We start from the raw sequence: 6027 nt of genomic DNA, 5'->3' as shown, positions 1-6027 counted from the left end.
TGGGCATGGACAGCAGTGTGGTGACTGCAGGAAGCATAGGGGGACTAAATGGTAACAAAAAAATGCAATAAAAAAAGTAAAACTGAAAAAGGGATATTCAAAAAAAAAAGAAGGAAAAAGAAAAAAAAAGTCTTCTTTCTTCCTGCTTACATAAGTCATCTGGAATAGAGTTTATGTACGGTGTGATGTAGGGGTCAAGATTCATTTCTCTTTTTTTAAATATATTTTATTGATTATGCCATTACAGCTGTTCTATTCCCCCCTTCATTCCCCTCCACCCTGCACACCCCATCCCCCACCATTCCCCCCTTTAGTTTATGACCATGTGTCTCAAGTTCTTTAGATTCTATATTTCCCATACTATTCTTGCCCTCCCCCCATCTACTTTCTACCTACCATCTATGCTACTTATTTTCTGTACCTTCTCCCCCCTTCTCCTTCTCCTACTCCCCTGTTGCTAACCCTTCATGTGATCTTCATTTCTCTGGTTCTACTCCTGGTCTAGCTGTCCTGTTGGATTGCTTTTGTTTTAGGTGTGGTTCTTAATAACTGTGAGTTTGCTGTCCTTTCACTGTTCATCTTTTTTATCTTCTTTTTCTTAGATAAGTCCCTTTAACATTTCATGTAATAAGGGCTTGGTGATGATGAACTCCTTGAATTTGATCTTATCTGAGAAGCACTTTATCTGCCCTTCCATTCTAAATGAAAGCTTTGCTGGATAGAGTAATCTTGGATGTAGGTCTTTGGATTTCATGACTTGGAATCCTTCTTTCCAGCCCCTTCTTGCCTGTAAGGTCTCTTTTGAGAAATCCACTGACAGTCTGATGGGAACTCCTTTGTAGGTGACTGTCCCCTTAGCTCTTGCTGCTTCTAGGAGTCTCTCCTTCATTTTAATCTTGGCTCATGTAATGATGATGTGCCTTGGTGTGTTCCTTCTTGAGTCCAACTTCTTTGGGACTCTGAGCTTCCTGGACTTCCTGGAAGTCTATTTCCTTTGCCAGATTGGAGAAGTTCTCCTTTATTATTTGTTCAAATAAGTTCTCCACTTGTGGCTGTTCCTCTTCCTCTTCTGGTACCCCTATAATTCAGATGTTGGAGCGTTTAAAGATGTCCTGTAGGTTCCTAAGACTCTCCTCCTTTTTTTGAATTCTTGTTTCTTCATTCTTTTCTGTTTGGTCATTTTTTTCTTCCTTCTGGTCCACTCCTTTGATTTGAGTCCCAGTTTCCTTTCCATTACTATTGGTTTCCTGTGCCTTTCCCTTCATTTTAATTAGTTTAGCCTTCATATGTTCCTCTAATTTGTGACTAAAATCAACCAGTTCTGTGAGCATCCTGATTACCAGTATTTTGAACTGTGCATCCGAAAGTTTGGCTATTTCTTCATCACTTAGATTTATTGGCTCTGGGGCTCTGAGTTGTTCTTGAGCCATGTTTTGATCTGTTTGTGCCTGTTACGTATGAGTGGAGCCTTAGGTGTTCACCAGGGTAGGGCCACCCAGGGTTGCTGGTTTGTGATGCTGTATGTGGGGGCAGGGTCAGAGAGGGACAATAGCGGTCCCCTCTGCCGCTTCCCGCCACTGGGGCTTGGGCGGTCTGTCTCACTGCTCACTCCTTCACCAGTTTATCTGCGCTCTAATGTGTGACCGTGGTCAGCCCTCAGTGAGTCCACTGCCTTGTGTCCTCAGTGGGTCCACCCGCCCTTCCACACCTGGGATCCGCCCACGGCTGCTGGCGCACCTGGGTCCTGGGCCCGGGTCGGTCCGGTGGATCTTTCCTGCTTGACCCCCGCTCTGCTGCTGGCTCTGCCCCTCTTACCAGTTTGGCTGAAGGATTTGTTGTTGTCAGACTTCCGTATAGTTCAATTTTCTGTGGTTTGGCTGCATTTTTGTTGCTAAAACTTTATTGTTTTTAAACTTGGTTGTGCAAGAAGGTGCAGTGCTTCCACCTACGCCTCCATCTTGGTGGAAGTCCCCAAGATTCATTTCTTCCCATACAGTTACTGAGTTGGCCCCGACATGGCCCCTTAGGCATATGCTTAACGATTGGGCTTTTGTTCTGCCAGATTTCAGGCTGTTCTCAGCGATGACCATTTCATAGTTTAGTTGTAGTTTGAATGTGGTCTTGGGACGCGGCAAGCACACGCCCCACAGTGCTCACGGGGGCCCACGTGAACTATTACCAGACGTTCTGATTCTCTCACAAGATGTTGTGGCCCCTTCGTGGTTCTTTGCCGAATGGGGGGCATCTGGTGGGCTGAGGACTGCCACCCTGTGGTCTGAATCACCCATTTAACAAATTATCACAAATGGGGTGGCCTGGCGCAAGGCAGATACATTCCTGCACAGTTCTGGCAGCCAGAAGTCCTGAATGGGTCTCCCTGTGCTGGAACCAAAGCGCTGGCAGGACTGTGTTGCTCTCTGGGGGCAGGATCTGCCTTCTGGCTTTTCCAGCTCCTAGAGGCTGCCCGCATCTCCTGGCTCTCGACCCCCTTCCACCTCCAAGCAAGTACGGCTGGCCAAGCCTTCTGGGCTGGCATCCCTCTGACACTCACTCCCTCTCCTGTCTCCTTCCACATTTAAAGGACACTCATGATGACATGAAGCCCACTTAGGTAATTCAGGACAATCTCTCTATTGTGAACTCAGCTAATTAGCAACTTGAATTCTGTCTGCAGTCTTCATTCTCCCTGCCTTGCAACAGAACTGCTGCACAGGTTCTGGGGATTGGGAATGTGGACATCTTCAGGAGGCCATTATTCTGCCTACCACGTTCGTTCTCATGGAGCATCGGGCTCCCACAACTGGGCTCCTTCAGGAAACGTAGACTCGCCCCCTGGGGCAGGAAAACACCAGGAGGCTTTGGGGTCTCAGGGTGGGCGCAGGGAGGGCCAGAGAACCCAGATTCTCCCCACCATTGTCCCTGACGGGTGTGGTCTGTATACTCACTCGTAAAGGGTGCCTCATCCCTCCTCCTAGTAAACTTACGGCGAGATTGCACCCCACTTTGTCCAATGATGAACATTGTTCTTAAGAATACCAAGCCCTGGTCGGGTGGCTCAGTTGGTTGGAGCGTCATCTTGTGCACCAAAAGGTTGTGTGTCCCATTACTGGTCCAGGCACATACCTAGGTTGTGGGTTTGATCCCCGGTCAGGGCACACACGGGAGGCGGCCTATCGATGTTTCTCTCTCTCTCTCTCTTGCCCTTCCTCACTTTCTGAAATTGATAAAATCGTCTGGTAAGGATTTTAAAAAAACATCAAAATATGTTTATGTAAAAATTACTTTTAAAATTTGTTGTTACTGACAAAAGTAAAAAAGAAGAAAACGGAAATATGTTTTTACCTGAGAAGTGAGTATTGTTAACAGGAAAGTCGGCGGATGAAGCTCTGAGCCGAAACTCCCAGCTGCTGCGACCCGCAGTCTCCTCGAAAAAGTTTCTGCATCAAAGCCCCACCGGGCACCCTGTCTCGGAGCAGGGAGCCCAGCATCAGTAACCCCGCGTCTCTCACCGACAACGCCAAGCGGGTTTTCTATGGGCCAGGACACACAGACCAAGGCATGCAGCCCCCCGACCTTACTGTGACCGCCGCCCCAGGCGCCGGCAGGGGGCGCTGGCACAGGGCTGGCCTAGGCAGCGAGCCTCCCTCCCTAGGAGGCCACACCCCCCACAACCCACCTCCCTTCCTGTTCGCCTGCTCCCTGCTGAGGGTGCTGAGAAAAATGGTACAAAGTTGCAATGGCTGAGTGTGTGCGCACGCACACGGGAGTGACCTGAGGTGGCGTTTGGCATTTCCTGCTCTTGGGTGGACCAAACTTGAGAGTTAAACTTTTAATATCGAGTAAATGTTAAGAATGAGATCACATTTTGCCTTCACTTCCTTCCACGACAAGTAACTTGGTGAATGCTGGGGAGTTCAAATGACCGTTATTTTTGTACTTTCTGTACCCCTTAGCTATCTGAGAATACTTCTAAAAATTAAGGAGTCACCCCTATAACCTCAGCCCCCAGAGATGCCCACAGGCCGTCTCTTGGACATGGTTCCTGCGCTTCGATTTTCTGGTAACCGGCCAGCACCCTGGTCTGCTTGCGGGGGGCGGGGGGGGGGACGTCCCCAGGGCTGCAGAGTCCCCCGGTGGGAGGGACCAGTCCTTTCAGGGCAGGAATTTGAATGCACTTGGACCGCAAGGTAGACTCCCCACCGAGACCCTGTGGTCTTACAGTGACACCCCCAGCCTCTTCCCCATCGGCCCAACGGGTCGGTGGGGCCGGATCCCCCCACACCCTGTCTTGAGCAGCGACCTAGACCCGCGAGCTCCCGCGTCCAGATTGCGGCGGCCGTCCACTGGGAACTCCAGTTCTTGGGGAGACGGTGGGAGACAGTTTGCTGGGAGGGCCGTACCGGTCCTCAAGGCTGTGGGCGCGGGAGCTGGAGGTGGTGAGATGGGCAAACGTTGTCCACCAGATTGTTCCGAGGGCCAGGAAGGCAGAAGGAGGGCGCCCCGGCGGAGGAGCAGTTGCGGCCGGCAGTGGACTGGTCGCCCCAGGGCTCCCTAACTGCTACTTACCGCCCCTGGGGGCGCGGGCTGGGGTCGGCCGCCAGGCCGCTAGCTCCTCGCCCCTTTTGCTCCTCGGGGCTGCCTCTCGGGTTCATGACTCCCCACCGCCCAGCAGCAGCAGCGCGTCAAGGGCAGACTGACCGGCGCGGACCCCGGCGCGGGGCCAGATCCTGCTATAGCGCCCCGACAGCGCTTGGTGATGACCTTCGGGCAAACAAACGGAAAACTGTGGTCTTGGAAAGCACCTGGGTGTGGGCCAGTGAATCGAGGGGACATTTTCCTTCTTCTCTCACCAAAACACCGTCGCCTGGTCCGGCCAAGTTCTAGCAAGCGGGGGGGGGGGGGGGGGGGGGCACTATCCGCAGCTTTTGGTTTCCGTGGCGCCCTTAGCAGCAAGCGCCAGCTTTCACAAATCAAAGCGCTCTCGAAAGAAAGGGGGCAGAGCCCATTTTATCCACTTCTGGGGTGGGGTGGGCGAAAGCGGAGGACTAACCCCCTGCTCCCACCTCCTCACTCCCGAGGGAGAGCTGGGGCGGCGGATCCCGCAATTCCAGCCTCAAGCCAGGCAGGGGTTGGATGGGGCGAGAGATGCGCGCGCGTGCGGGAGCCTGGGGGTCCGGCCAAGGCTAGGGCGCGGGGGTTTGCACCAGGAAATCCCTTCCCGGGTGGGGGCTAGCGCTCTCGGAAAGAAAACTAATCAGAAAACAAAGAAACGACAAAGAAGGAAAACGCGCAACTCACCCCAACTACGTGAAGCCAGGGTTGTAACTGTTCTTTTAAATCCCTGAGATGGCAGCTTTCTTCTCTCTGTAGGTCCCTTCTGGAACTTAACATTTCCCTCAAACATTCATCTCAAACTTGGGTCTTGTAAAAGTTGGCCGTTGGCCTCACGGACTGTTTCTGCCCAGGCCAGTCCCCCTGAACCGGCGCGACCTGGCCGGTCGGGAGCGGGGCTAACGCGCGGGCAGTTTGCTCTCCTCCGAGACGCGCCAACTTGTTCTGCTGCTGCCGCTGCCTCGTTCCCCAAACAGGCGAGCGACACAGAACCGGAGTCAGTCAAGGAAATAAAGAACAAACTGACGGTGCCTAGAGCGGCGCGGGGACGCGGATAATCGGGGAAGGAAGGGGGAGAAGGGTCAAGTCGAAGGACTCCTATTATACAAAGGAACACCCCCAGGGCCAAAGACAACGGGGTGAGGTTGGGGGGTGAGGATTGAATGTGTGGGGAGGGGCGGAGCCGGGGAGAGCGATGGCGGGAGAATGCAAACGACTGTAATTGGGCAACAGTGAAAACATTTTTAAAGGCACACAAAAAAACTGCGAAACAAAAAGAAAGAGATAAGCCCCTCGCGCCCCGACTGTAACGGAGGCTGCCGTCCCTGCGGGGGTGGCGTTTCCGGTTCACAGAAACGAAACTGCCTGTGGGTCTGTCCCACCCCCCACCCCCGCCCCCGCGCAGAGCCCCGCCTG

General features: G+C 52.8%; 1 long non-coding RNA gene across 2 annotated transcripts; it reads right to left on the bottom strand.

Moving 5' to 3' along the window:
• Positions 1-327: 327 nt before the first annotated feature.
• On the bottom strand, positions 328-5964 carry LOC128626613 (uncharacterized). Of its 2 annotated transcripts, XR_008390588.1 has the most exons (5): positions 5299-5964; positions 4567-4761; positions 4283-4427; positions 3343-3462; positions 328-3214 (listed from the first exon to the last, which is right to left on the bottom strand). It is a non-coding gene; the product is annotated as an uncharacterized LOC128626613 (long non-coding RNA). The 2 variants fall into 2 exon arrangements; XR_008390586.1 differs by having other exon boundaries at positions 4283-4761.
• Positions 5965-6027: the final 63 nt, after the last annotated feature.

This window comes from Artibeus jamaicensis, unplaced genomic scaffold (genome assembly GCF_021234435.1).
Source record: "Artibeus jamaicensis isolate MK-2021 breed Jamaican fruit bat unplaced genomic scaffold, CSHL_Jam_final contig_2259, whole genome shotgun sequence".
Classification (NCBI taxonomy): Eukaryota; Metazoa; Chordata; class Mammalia; order Chiroptera; family Phyllostomidae; genus Artibeus; species Artibeus jamaicensis.
Note: the sequence above shows the minus strand (reverse complement) of the source record. Positions and strands in the feature narration are given on the sequence as shown.